Below are 14,908 nucleotides of genomic sequence, written 5' to 3'. Positions count from 1 at the left end.
GTTGTGGGTAACAAATCCCGCAACAAAGAGGCAGCTTTCAAAACGAAAACAAGTATTACGTAATCGGCCGAGAGGGAGGGGAGTTTCCAAATGATTACGCTTGTGTAATTTTGACATAATAGCTATGTGGTGGGGGGGGGGGGGGGGGCGTAAAAATTGTCCAATAAGTGATTACGTAATATATGAACGGCCCCTAAGAAGTAAAGAAAGGGAGCTGCGAAGAGAGTAGATGCAACCATCTGAAATCTGAATCCAGCAGTTGTATAGTTCTTCTTGGACGTTCTAGGAATCGGGAAAAGATAGGCATGTTGTTTGCTGTCTCACGACATTACGGTCGTGTACTAACAGCTGATAAACTCACCTACCTATCAATCCAATTCTGCCCATTATTCGTCAGTCATTGGGTGATCCGTGATCTGCAGATTACCGTGAGACTCCAGATCTCAGAAGGGCTAGTAGTCAGCCACCCGTGGTTTGCGTGGAATTAAGACCTACGAGTGTCTTTCTTGATGGTAGAACAACATGATACTGATAATTAATGTCGTGGTTCAACTTCCGAGTGGGTCGTTATTGACCCAGTTGATCGATTTTAAAATTTAAATCAACGTACAGGAGTAATGACCAAGATATAACATGTTTTTATACTAATATTTGTAAAAGTTTGACAACATTATATTTAATTAATCAATTTTGTGGTCTTAGTGGGTCGCTAATGACCCATTTAACCGATTTTTTGCAGTTTATGATGATTATCACTTGCTGAGAGGCGATTTTGAACTTATGATGTCATGCTTTAGGCTGAATTCAAGACGTTACATGGACATATGTAGTAATAAGCAAGTGAGCCGAGTGGGTCGTTAATGACCCAAATTCTTTATTTTTAAAAAGTTAGAGTCACACAGTATTGACCATATGTTTTTAACTTATGCTTTTTATTTTATTTTATCCTTACGTCTTTGTTTCAGAAGTTAAAGCCTAAAAACCGTGATGGGTCGTTTTCGACCCGGACGAGTGGGTCGTATGCGACCATAGCTGTATCTTTTAAAGTAAACGAGATACAGATTAGCTTTTTTGGGTATCTCATTTTTGCTGTAAAGTGACCTAGTGTGTTAAACGGCATCAAAATCGGCAAACTTTAAAACTCGTCGTCCCTAATGGGTTAATGGTCGTTTGTCGGCCGCGCTCGGTCTCAAGTATACTACTAGAACTTTTAATGTTAACTTTTATTTGTAAAATAGTAATAGAGTAGATCAGTCTCATGTTAAAGTGGTTACTTGCGAAGACTTAATTTATTTCTTAAAACTAAAATGAACTATAATTTTGCACTAACTTTCGTTAATTTCAGTAAGTGCATAACTCAATTCCTACCAAAATATTATGGTAAAATAACGGATACTCTGGCCTGGCAGTCAAATATGATGTGAGCCGAAATGATACCGCATTTATATTTAGGTGTCCCTTATAATTATAATCATAAACACTGTGTTATTAAAGTTAAGGAGCTCCCTATTATGTTTTTAAGTCTTTATTAAAATATTATAAAACGTTAAATTGTGCAAGCTCGAGACAAGTGAGACAATTTCATACCTTACAAGACATATTTATAACGTACGAAATGTGGCGGTTTTCCGAAAATTTCGCCATATTTTCGGACCGCCAAAATTTCGGTCGTCGTAATAAAATCCGTCGCATTATCTTTTAGCTTATTTCAATGACTGTGCCTTCACTGCTTTATTTTGTTTCTAAAAAGTAATATCAAGTAAAATAAATAAATAAATTCTGGCATCTTGGGACAAATTATCACCACACCAATGACGAATTGAATGTCAAGCAATACAGTTTAAATTTGCATTAAAATACATGTATGTGCTAACATGAAAGTCTTACAGTATTACAGTCTTATTAATACAGACTAAGTTTGAACATGATTTTACCGAATTTCAGAAATTTCCTTACTGCTTACTGTCACAAAAAATGATGAAAAATAACCTTATTTTCTGTGACGTCCGAAATTTGACGGTTTTTGTTCAATTTCGCCATATTTTCGGACCGCCAAAATTTCGGTCGTCGCAAATTAGGCCGCCATAAATATTTCTTGTAAGGTAAACCAGAAACTAGAAAGCAATCAAACCACTCAATACAATAAATTCCAGGCTTTTCACTGAAAACAAAAATAGCTCTTCTGCTTAAGAGTAAATATATCCTAGTACTAAAAATAACAGTCAGAAGAATTTAGCCTTAGTTAGAAAAAAAAGATAACATTAATAATCAAGCAGCCAAGAAGATATCTGTAAAAGCGTAATATATTATATAACTAATCAGTGAGAAATCACAAAATACCAACAACAAAAGGTGAAGCATTTTTTGTGACACATGGCCGCGATTTCAGGGTTTGAATAGTCGATTCTGATTGGTTAATGTCTGTCACGTGTCAAAACATATGCTTCACCTCCCCTCCAGGATCCACATCTATACATCAACTTACAGTAGCTGCTCAAACTAAAAATGGATTGTTTGAAAAACTAATGACTATAAATTCGTGGATCATAAAAGTATTGAAATAAAGAAGAAGCAGTCATTTAATATTACAGCTTTACAGTTCCTGTGCGGGTACCAATATTTTCAACATCTTCATTTAAGTCAATATTGTTCATTGTTGTGGTCATGCTGTGGAGCTTGAAAGGAAATAGTGTCCATCGACTTTATTATCTTCCCTAAGCTCGTTCATACATTTGGTAGCTGTCCATTACGTAATATCACCCTGAGAGTAGAAATGTTAATCACTAATAAACCAATTAAGACTTTTAAACTGTTGATGAAAGTTTTCAGCCATCATTTTTATGGGAATCTATATCATGTAAATTCATTTTTTATAATGTAAAATGTACATTCATCTTGATGATAACAGTTTTTAATAAAGCATATATCCTGCTTATTCGAAGAATCTATGTAAATCTGTAAAATCCTACCTTATCATTAGTAGGTCTATTATTCCATCTGAATTGGCGTTTCTGCGACGATATCCTCGTTTGCTCTTACTTGCGATGCTCCCTCTATTTGATCTCCCATTTCTACAGCAGTAACTTGCAATCTTAAACAAGTAGCGCCTCTTAAACATCTAGCAGCAAAATTTCTGAAAGCTTCACCAAACAACTCTCTGAGAGTGTTATCATATAGCAAAGGGTTGATGACCGAATTGAGGGGTAACAGTATCATAGCGAAGCTTACGTACCAATCTGTAGCGTCGATTGTTTTGAGATTGTGGAGCCCACTGATTATCATAAATGGAACCCAACAGGCGAAATCTGTGGCTATGACCAGCGCAATCCTGGTCTGTATTGCTCGGTTTCTGCGGATAGCATCTGGATTGCTACTTTGCCCAGAATTTCTGGACGATTTCCAAGATATAATGTTGATCATCAAATAAGACACGGTTATCACCAAAAAGCAGAAAAGGTTTACGCCCAACATAAGCCAAACTATCATATTTCCTTTCACGTCGATCATTTCTGTTTTCATATCCGATGTTATGCGGTTTCTTCTAGGATCATCACTACGAACAAAGTATTTGAAGAGACACACACCATCATTTCCGTAAAAGTGTACTGCATTTCTACTCAAGCTTTGGTTGAACATTCCATCAACTTTCTTGCCAATCTCAGCCCAAGTTGTATTCGCCAACAAATTTTCAGTTTTGTAGTATGCTTGAAGAATTTTAATATGCTTCATTTTGTTTGGGAATCCAATAAATAGCTTGTAGAGTGGATCATAGAAGAAACCTTGCACAAAGTAGTCCTCTAAGGCGGGGACCAATGGTATGATTGCTACTGATATCGAAGCAGTAACGATTCCAATAACGATCCCAATTAATTTTGCTAATGCTCTTTTATTGACAAGGGCTGGAATGCTAAGAGAGCTGTTCAGAATTCCCCACATCCTGATCAAACTCAAAAGAGTCATCGAAAATAAAGAAAGTTGTGATCCCGCAGTGCTGATAACTCCAAGAACAGAACAAGAATTTCCTGATAACCACTCAGCTTGCTTCCTGCAATAATTCTTTCCGAAAATAATGCTGTCGAATACTGATAGTGCGATCAAGTAGACTCCTATTAGGAAATCACCCATTCCGATTACACAAATTAGTACTGTAGTGTATAGATTGCTTCTTGTTTCAGAGTCTTTAATACAACTCGCTACTTTGCACACGGTGATGATATTAAAAATTGCTGCTAAGAGGCCCAACAACCAGCAATAAAGTTTCAAAAACCAGTTTTGGAGGATTTCTTTGCCACACTCTAGATTGCATTCATCTGAAAGATCAAAACAATCAAATCTACCATCACACTTCTGGGAATGAGATATCAAGTGCTCTTTTACTTGATCTGTCCGGTTGTTTGTATTCTCACAAACTATATGATTTGTACAGTTTCGTTCATCCGACATGTCACCACAGTCATCAACAAGGTCGCAAACTTGGCTGTACTTTATGCATTTAGTATTCTTACATTGGAAAATTGTATTTTCATATTCAACTACATCAGACATTGTCACAAAAGTCAGGTTATTGTTGTTTGCCAGAGTTTTGACTCGGTCAGGATACTGACCAAGACATGAATCATGTTCTAAAAAAGTGTCCTGAATAGGACACGTGGAGTTTAAGCATAATCCCATGCAACTGATAAATGCATAATATTCACCGAAAAGACTATTGCAGTTTACTCGAGAGGTCGGCACATTGAGCATTATATTGACACCGAAAGCAGATCCTGCTGGCCCCTGAAATTCCCGTATATGACATGTTACATTTGTAGAGTCCAATGATTTGCACAAATCTCGTCCAGCACATCTTTCATTCACAGCAGTCGTATTGATACTTGGGAAATCTCGCGAAATTCTGCAGACCTCATTTTCAATCTCACAAGAGTTCACACCATCACAAAGAAAGTCAAAATCAACATAGCCTTGATCAGAATCTCCAGGACACAACAAAATATCCTGGCAGGTTTTGTCTCCCAAGACAACTCTATAAGCCAAATCATTTTTCTCTCCACAATATTTCCAAAGGTTTCTTTGTTCATCTTCTCCATTGAGACAATCGGTTTGGTTGTCCATTATCCATTTTATGGGTATTGTTATATTTCTATCGCCACCAAAACTACGAGTACAGTTGAAGAATCCAACTGTTGTTAGGTGGCATATGTCACGGGTCTCATCACTATTATCTTCACAGTCACTAACTCCATCACAGAGTTTGTGTTTGTGAACAACACAGTTTGCAGATATTGACCTACAATCGTTTTCTAGATTATCGTCACAGAGACTAATCTTTTCATTGGTCAGCTTATATTCACTTCCACAGAACACATACTTTGATACACTCGACATGAAACCATTTATCAAACAGGAACCACCCACTCTGTTTACATCAGTGCAATTTGTTTGTTCTAGATATCCGTAACAGTACGGATAGGTGTACGAGTATTCTTCACTGTGATCAAATACACTACACCTGGTGTAGTTAAATATGGGGACTGTAATGTCCTCTCCCCTCCTCACTTTCTTATAATAATGTATACATGTTGGTATTGTGGTGTTGTTACAGTGCTTCTCATCCTCTTTGTTATAACAATCATCATCTGCATCACAAACATAGATTACAGGTATATATTTACTGTCATATTTACTAGGACAGTTAACTCCGTATGTGTGACCCTCACATACACTCTCATCCTCACAGTAGTCAGAGTCGCATTTGTCGTCACACTGATCTTCGTTATTGCCGTTAATGAAGCTCTGTGATGATTCCTCACCAGAATTTCTGCTACAGTTCTGGTTACACGCTACAAACTGTTGTTCTTCTAGATTTGTATCGTTCCTAAAATAACCTCCACAGAAATAAATGCTCTGTAAGGTAATTTTCGTATGAAAACCACATGCCTGATAACCGTACGGGTCATTTTCACATACAGTAGAAACGCTAAAGAGTGTGTTACTCTCAGTGCCTGTTGCATAATAAGTAGTGTTCGAATAAGCACACTTGTGAAAGTACTCTTTTTTACTCTCATTATAACACAAGTGTTTCAAAAATCCCCCGATATTAGTCACAGTGCAGTTTTTGTTTGATTGCTGCAAAATTTCGTCAACACATCCTGAACAGCGAAATGTTATTATTTAAAAAAAATAGAACCAAAACCCAAAATCTGATACCCTATTATATCATTTTTATGTCGCAATGCTTATACGGGATATTTAGTATTAATTGTATAATGAAATAAATCGTAACTTAATTAGAAAGTTTATGGATAGTTTAAGTTTTTGAGGTAAACTATACTGGAGTGGGTCCGAGCAATATACTCGTGCTACTGACACCCGGGAATGGTAATGCACGGATGCAGTTAACGCCGTGTAGCAAGAGCTTCAGAGGATCGTGCCTGCTGCAGGTATGCTGAGTGGCAGATGCGACGTGCGCACTACTTCCAGCGGACATCAAGATGGCAGTCTGGCCATCAGAGTTATTCAGAACACTCTCCCTTTTAACTAGAAACATGTTGATGTCAGAGATTTTAGCCTAATTTTGCTGTAAGAACATTCTCACAGCTTAATGACTTACGGTTCTGTGTACTGAGGCACAAAACCCCCTATTTTACTCTCCCTCACTGTCTGTGTGTGGCTGCAGACTCTCAGTTTTCTTATCAGTCATTTTTGGTTGCTTGAGATGTTGGACTTGTTGCTAGTGGGCTACAGACCCCTAGCTCTCGCAAAGTACCCGTTTATTAACATTACAACGAACTAAACAATAACAGCACTATGGTTTCAGCCCTTACCTCTCCTTCTGATAGTCCAGCTCATGATGATGCTACACCTTTAAACCCTTCGGGGAGAGATTCAGCTGATGGTATCTGTGTTAAAAGAAGGTCCAACAAAAAAACCAAAAATTAACAAAAAAATCTCAGAATCCTTTTACCTTTTACTTACAATGTAAGATCTCTCACTGAAGAATGGAAGCAATTGGAACTTGTGTGCAAAGCCAAAGCCTTCGACATACCTGTGATTGCACTTCAAGAGCATCGTATTAAGAAGACTCCTTATATAATGCGTGATGGCTACAAGTTCCTCCTAGCATCTCCTCCCCCTAAAAGTAGAACGCTCCTCGGACTTGGCTTCCTTCTTTCCCCTTGGGCCCAACGCTGCTACATCGACCATAACGTCTTCTCAGACAGGATGATGTGTGTTTCTTTTACCGGTGAAGTTTGCACACACTTAGTTACTTGTCATTCACCCACTAATGTGTCTACAGACCTTGAAGTTGAACAGTTCTATGCAGAGTTAACTTCTTGTGTCCGATCTTTTCCACCTCATGACGTAGTAGCTATAGCTGGCGACCTGAATGCTCACCTTGGAAAGGCACCTGCAACACCAACGCGTTTTATGAATGTACTAACCGAAACGGACAGCACCTTCTCGACTTTGCCCAAGAAAACGCGTTCACCATCGGTGCGCTAAAGTTTAACAAAAAGCATTCTAAAAAGGTGACTTGGACAGCACCAAATGGTCAACTGCATCAGAATGACCACATCCTCATTCGCTCAAAATGGCAGAATTCACTTAAAAACTGTGAGTCATACATTAATCCCTCGGTTCAATCTGACCATCGGATTGTCAAAGCGACCATCAAGCTGTCAGTAAGGACCAACATCGTCCGACCGAAGGTTATCAAATATGACTGGGAGGAGTTGAAAAGTAACACTGCAACTTCAACAGCCTTCCAACTCCAGCTTCAACTTAATGACGCAGGCCGCAGCAGAGAAAGTACTTCTCAAAAGGAAGAAGACTAGTCTAACTGCTCAAATTTAATTCAATCCTGACTCCTGAGTACCGGGCTGCTGTCAAGGCACGAGATGCTGCGTTGAAAGATAGTTACAAAAGAAAGACACGAGCTGCTATAAAACTATAAAAGCCCTACGTGATGCCACCCTTGAAGTCCTAGGAAGGTTAAAACCAGCATACAAGAATCGTTTGTTAATAAGACAATTGATCAAGTAGATCAGCTGTTTATTCCGCAACCCGCAAACCACTCAGGGTATGCAGCATGGCAGACAAAGTCAAACAGCTCTGGTATTGCGTGGAAGCTTATAATTGACCTTACCAATCATAAGCCTAAATATATGTCTCCATTACCTGGACACAGAAACAAGGCAGATCGAGCAAAGGCGTGGACTGACCACTACATCAAACTGCTTTACAATCCTGCTGACAACATCAGAATGGGTAGCTTTGAAGTCCAAAAGCCAGAACTCCCAATTGAAACGTCACCGTTCTCAGCAGATGAACTATCTACAGCTCTCAAGCAGAATAGGGACACGTACGGTTATGACGGAATTCCGGCAGTATCGAGATAGCCCGACCACGGTCCGCGGACCACGGTCTGCGGACCGTGGTCCGCGGACCACTGTCTACCAGATCATATTACTGTATAATAACAGTATCCCCTGAATCAAGCAGGGTTCACATCATCCCCTGAGTCAAGCGATTAAGCAACCTTACGAGATCAGTTCACATCATGCAATATATAAAGAATAACTATTATCAGACTGCATCAATCATTTCTATCATCAACTCCTTCTTGAACAACTACAACTATGGTCTCAGAGAAAACGAAACGGATGAACTCAGCCCTACCCTGCGACCCTATCTGCAAACCTATCTCACCTCTCGACAAGTGGACTCAAGCTGGTAAAACCCTCATCGTCTCCAGAGCCAACCCAAGCTTCTGCGTTTTCTGCAACAAGAGGCATGCTGGTATATCATGCGCTGCTCATGACCCTGTAGCATCTTCTGATGCCGGAGGTCTTGCTAACTCCTCTGCTCATACTCCTCGTGTCCGCTCCAAATGTAACAACTGCGTTGTTACGAATGTCCACCGAGAATCTTCAGTCCTCGATGGGATCCTACATTCTACTACAAAAAAGATAACAAAGCTTTGTCCTGAGCATCAACTCCCGGACTCCATTCCACCAACTCCTTGGAATTCCTTCTCTGCTGTACAAGTGTGTTGACTTGGACACTACTATACTATTACTGTTCAACAACATGCTAACTACTGGTAAAGCCCCGGAAGAGCTTCTTGTCACTGCCATTCTTCCTATACCCAAAGGAGCTAAAAAGTTCTTTCCTGAAAATAGCAGAGGCATCTCCATCCTCCATGTTGCCACGAAAATCTACAACAGGCTGCTTCTAAACCGAATCAGGAGCCACATAAAACCTCGCCTCCGATACAACCAGAATGGTTTCCGGCCTGGAAAAGGGACTCGTGAACAGATTCTGGCTCTTAGACGTATCATCGAAGAGGTTGTGAACTTCCAGCTTCCTTGTGTCATCTCTTTCATTGATTTCTCAAAGGCCTTTGACTGCATCTTCAGATCTCACCTTCCCGACATCCTGGCTTCCTACGGTTTTCCTGATATAATCATAAAAGCCATTATGTCACTCTACATCAACACTAAGGCTAAAATCATGACCCCTGAAGGTATAACCTTAGAATTCCTTACCAACCTCGGAATTCTCCAGGGCGATGTTTTTATCATCGTCCTGGATTTTATACTAAGACTGGCAATAGGGCCACGTGATGGGTTTAAAAATGGCAGTAACTACATTGCTGATTTGGACTTTGCCAATGACCTAGCAACAATTACTGACAGCTTCAGCGAAAATGGCCGCCTTTGCCAAAGCATTTCTGACATAGCAGCCCGTTATGGTCTCCTTATTAACATCGAAAAGACCAAATACATGTCCAACAACATCCCGCGACCTGTCAACTCAGACGAAATAGTCTTTATTAACGGCATCCCTTTAGAAGAAGTTCATGACTTTAAGTACCTAGGATCTTTTATAGCCTCAACAAGCAGAGACATCAATGTCAGGAAAGGCCTCGCATGGAAAGCTTTACAGAGTCTGGATGCTTTTTGGAAATCTTATATGTCTATGAAGATCAAGACTAAGACATTTTCGAACTGCAGTAGAACCTGTTCTGCTGTATGGCGCAGAAACCTAGACTTTTAAAAAGGCTGATATAAGAGCACTAGACGGTGTTTATACTAGAATGGTACGAAGGGTCTTTGGTATCTCATGGAAATCACATACACCTAACTCCGTTCTTTATGGAAAGATACCATCGTTGACAGATACTATAAAGACACAAAGACTTCAATTTTGCAGGGCATGTCTACCGTCTACAGGACCAACCTGCCCAACAACTCCTTTTTGGCAACCATCCTACGGCCAGCGTTATCGAGGACGACCATATAAGCCCTTTCCTGATGTTCTACTCGAAGACACTGGAATGGAACCTGACCAGTTGCGTTTGCTCATGTGTGATAGAGATAAATGGAGCAAAGCGTTGACACGAAACTCGTTCCAGATTTCATCGAGATCGACCTAGGCAGGGCATACCTGTATTACTAAAGCAGTGGAGCCAAATATTGTCCTCATGTTGACAGTTGTGTCTCAAAATGCGAAAATCGCAATCTGATATGTCAATATCATTCTCTTTACAGCTTACGTCATCCATTACTATTGACATGTCAGTTCGTTTCAGCCAATCCCTAAATGATTGAATGGTTTAATGGTGCAGATTGCAGAATGTTCGGATATTCAAAATAGCAAAGAAACAGCATTTCCATTGCAACAGAAACTAAAATGTTGACACATAAATCAAACTCACTCAGGAACATATTTCATGTTTCTCGGATTACTTCCCCAGTCAGAGAAGTGATATCCAATTGACCAGCAAAAACGCTGTGCCGAATACCAGTTAAACGCATCCTTGCAAACTGTTCCATTTTTCACCATACCAGTTTGCTTGTTAAAAATTGTTGCGACCAAAAGACCCCCGCTATCACTAAGTTTTTTCGTTCCAGTCACCATGTTGATAAGAGATGCTCTCTCAAACTCCCACACACGCTCTGAAACGATAATGATAACAGTGAGTAAAGAATCGTTTTTTTGAAAGAGCGAATGTACCCTCATTCAACGTTCATTGATCCTCCCATGACTGGTTTAATAATACACGACATCGCAGTATCGGATCAAACAATGTCTAAAATATAAATTTAATTACACTTCTTAAAATAATAGCATTGTCACCCAAATCTGTACTAACTTACTAAGGTACTATACTACCAAAGCACTAACCTATATTATAATAAGAGGCAGTGCTGCCTGTACTAAGCTCTATTCTGCTCACTTCTCTTCCCCAATAAGTGTTCCATTTTACATAACTACACGTTTTAGATGACACCGTTATGTCGAGTACCTGTTTTCCATTACAATATACTATGTACCTGTATCTATGTTTCTCTAATACCCAGTGTTTATCTGTTCCTGTAGGTAGACTCTGGAAGGGAGTGTAGCCTAATTGACAAAAGTGAAGCCAATACTCTACACGAGTACTGAACCGGATACCAATACCTCCTACTTCTTCTCTTTCCTCACTATAGAAATATATCCCTATCTCCTCCCCACTACCGACAGTGCTGTCTGTTCTCAGGTGCAGGTAAGAAGTATCCAGATCAGCAGGGATACTTTTGTAATTAACCACAGGGCTCCACATATCTGTTGATTTGTAAGTTATGATAAACTGGGTTGAAATGTTTTGAGCTGCAACACGGATCTTAGAAATGTCGATTATTAGAATTATAATATTATATATATATATATATAATATATATATTTAATACTTTCAACACTACTATAATATAACAAATAATTTGAGATAACGATGTTTAATAAATGATGCAAAGAATTTCGAAGATCTAATCAACACCGACTTTTAATGTGTAGGAGTACAGCAACGAAATATATATATATATAAGTTTTTTAATTATTTTCAACACTACTACATAACAAATAATTTGAGGATGACTGTAAAGGTACATTTTACCGACAATTGAAGTCAAGGCGTTGTTTTACTGACAGTTGTGGCTGACTAACAATATATATATGAGAAGACTTGTTTATGAATATCTCAGTAATAATTAATAATTTGATTAATACGGTAGATAGAGTGAGTTATTTTCAGAGTGCAAATTTTAAAACCATAGAACCATCTTATAATGAACATTATGGAATGATAAAAGGCTTATCATGGACCATGGTTGACGGTTAAAGTTACAGAATAGAAACGTGCAATATGTATATCGTAATATACATGATTTAAAATGTATTACCTAATGCTTTTCATACAAGTTACAACAAAGTCTTCATGACCATGTTATACATTCTGGGTTTTTACAGGATATTACTCGCTCAAATTATTACAATAGCGATACATAATACTCAATAAATTTAATAGATTTGTAGTGTTGCAATTAGTTTAAGATTATATATGAATCAGTAATAACTAGCAGGAACCCGCCTAACCCTAAAGTGGTATCAAGACTCAAGAGACTAAAATGATTATTACCTAATTAATTCGCGTTTTTGACACCACTTGGGGGTCCAAATTCTGGGCACTAAAATTCTTATTCCTCGGCCAATTTTTTATTTTGTCATGCTGATTTGAAGGCCATTAAAGTATTTGAACCAGTCAAAAAAATATAAGTTGTATATCTTTTACGGTTATAAAATCATCACGAGAAAGTTTTAATATGTGGTTTGTTACGAGCATTTTTTATATGTTCGTAATTATTTGTTTTTCGCCCCTCAGGAATGAATAGTACAAACCCTTTCAAGAGTCCTTTACTGCATAATTAATTTGTATTTCGTCCGAAGGGCTTTCCATAAATTTTTAAAAAAAAATACTTGGTCCATTTATTGATGTTTCACTTTTCACAGCAGTTTCCTTTTCAGAGTTTGAGTTTATATTTAGAAACTAACCATACTATTTTTTAGATTTATGTCACTCATGATGGCTCCGGCTGAAAGTACTATGACTCATTTTATCTAGAAGATTGTAGTTTCATTGCTTCTGAAGTAGCTATCAGTTCGCCGGTCAATGTTGGGTATAATACACTTGTTATTTGTTTTTTAATTCAGTTTCACACGTAAGGTGCATTCGTGTAGATTTTTTTATTGTGTATGGAGTTGGACATGGGTGAGGTTAGCACGTGGGATTTTAGGGTTAGTGTTAGTCACGTGAGGGTTTATACGTGCATTCTTCTTTATTTTTCTTTAGAGATTTAATGGTTTAGTATTTTAGGATTTTAGTAGGTAGGGGGAGGTTTGGTCGAATTTGTCAATACCTTGAGATATTGACGAAATCGATAAAATCTTCCCGGGGGATATAGTGTAATGTGGAAGCTGGTTTCAGCAGTTTAAGTGTAGTGATATTTTAGTTAGGAAATTGTAGTTTAGTGAATTAAAACCCTTAGGATTAGTGTTTGATTAGATTAGATTAGTGTTGTAGATTAGGATTGGTTTTGGAGGTCACGCGGTAGTCAGGGTAGTTAGTTAGGTTATATTATTGGACACACTGAGCCAAGTGTGGCCGAGTAACGCAGTGCTGGTAATTCTCATCTGCCCCGTTACAATCAGTTCTTCGGGTGGCTTGCTAGGTGCAGTTTAAATAAGTTACCGCTGCCGAAAAACACTGTAACGTGGCCGGCGAGTCACTAGTTTCGTTTATTGATTGACTGTAATTTATCACGTTTCGAAACTTGTTGTTCGAATGCACTGTTTCCTTTGTTCATACCTTACTTAAGATCCGATCAAGTCATTCGATCATATTGAAAGTAATACGGCACTCACTCAGTAGCCTGTAAGAGCTAAAGTACAATAGTTACCGATACTTGAGTTATCGTATTATTCATTTATCACAGCACGTGTTGCTTGCAGAGCTAGAGGTTTGTAAGTATCCGTGTACGACACTTCATTATCGTACCCTTGTTATATCTTTTCAATTACAGTACTTCAGATTGTTCCCCTTCTCTGTACCCGTACGATACTAAAATCTCGTACCTATCGTGTTAGATTAGCGTTCGATACTTGATTATATCGTGGGTTTTGTGGGGATTTGTCGCAGGACGACTAAGTCAGTATAGTGTGTAGTGAGTAGTACTTGTGAGCAGGCAGTGTTTACCATTGGTACGCCCCGGGAGGATCAGTCTGGTCGCTACACCTTATTTTACTTTACAACTATCCTCTGCACTGGATCCCACAACATGGTAAAAAAGGTAAAACTCGGAAAAACTGGTTGTCATGTGTCCGAGAGGATGCAGCAATCTTCACAGGTGTCGATAACATCAGGATAGAAGATGCAGAACAACGAGCAACAAACAGGGTATAATGGAGAGGTCTAATACACCGGTGAAAGGAGTTACTGTGTGGTGCAGGCCACTCCAACGACCTTTTCAAGTACAAGTAAGTATAAGAAGATGGTTAGCTATTATATAAAGTTTGAAATTGAAGGAGTTTGAGGTAACTAAAGGAGTAGACTGTAGAGGGCGCTGAAGGCAATCTTCTGAGATTGCTGGAAAACATTTTTATCCGGAGATACCGTAATTAAGTATGTACTATTTTAGAGAATTCACAATTCAGAGCAGTGACTCACCCTGGTTCCCCTTCACAGTTTCAACATCTTCTGTGTCCTCAGTTCTCACACCATCATTAAGCACCAGCGTTAAACTGCAGGTAAACAAATTTAGCAACATCAGGTTAACAATCACCATGGCTTTTTTAGAAGAAACAAGATTTAAATCCGATTATAAGTATACCCTAACCTCTATAGCTCTATCTATATACCAGGCATCTCGGGGAAAATAAAAGTGCATTGTATAGAATAAACCCGATATAAGGAAAAATCAGATATACCCCATTAGAGCATTACATTATTGTGCCGGGTACAGGACATAAGGATGGGGAACACGAGGGCGGGGAACACGAGGACGGGGAACAAGAGGGCGGGGAACAAGAG

The 14,908-nt window shown here is 38.8% G+C and overlaps 1 protein-coding gene across 1 annotated transcript in view; it reads right to left on the bottom strand.

Moving 5' to 3' along the window:
* LOC134822166 (uncharacterized) overlaps positions 1–14,588 on the bottom strand; it is a 53,554-nt gene extending 38,966 nt beyond the window's left edge. The window contains exon 1 of the mRNA XM_063833078.1: positions 14,546–14,588. The gene's annotated coding sequence lies outside the window, so the exon portion shown is untranslated. The remainder of the gene's footprint in view (positions 1–14,545) is intronic.
* Positions 14,589–14,908: the final 320 nt, after the last annotated feature.

The sequence above is a fragment of the Bolinopsis microptera genome, chromosome 10 (genome assembly GCF_026151205.1).
Source record: "Bolinopsis microptera isolate Bmic1 chromosome 10, MBARI_Bmic_1.0, whole genome shotgun sequence".
In the NCBI taxonomy this organism is placed as follows: Eukaryota; Metazoa; Ctenophora; class Tentaculata; order Lobata; family Bolinopsidae; genus Bolinopsis; species Bolinopsis microptera.
This window is presented reverse-complemented; position numbering and strand designations above follow the sequence as displayed.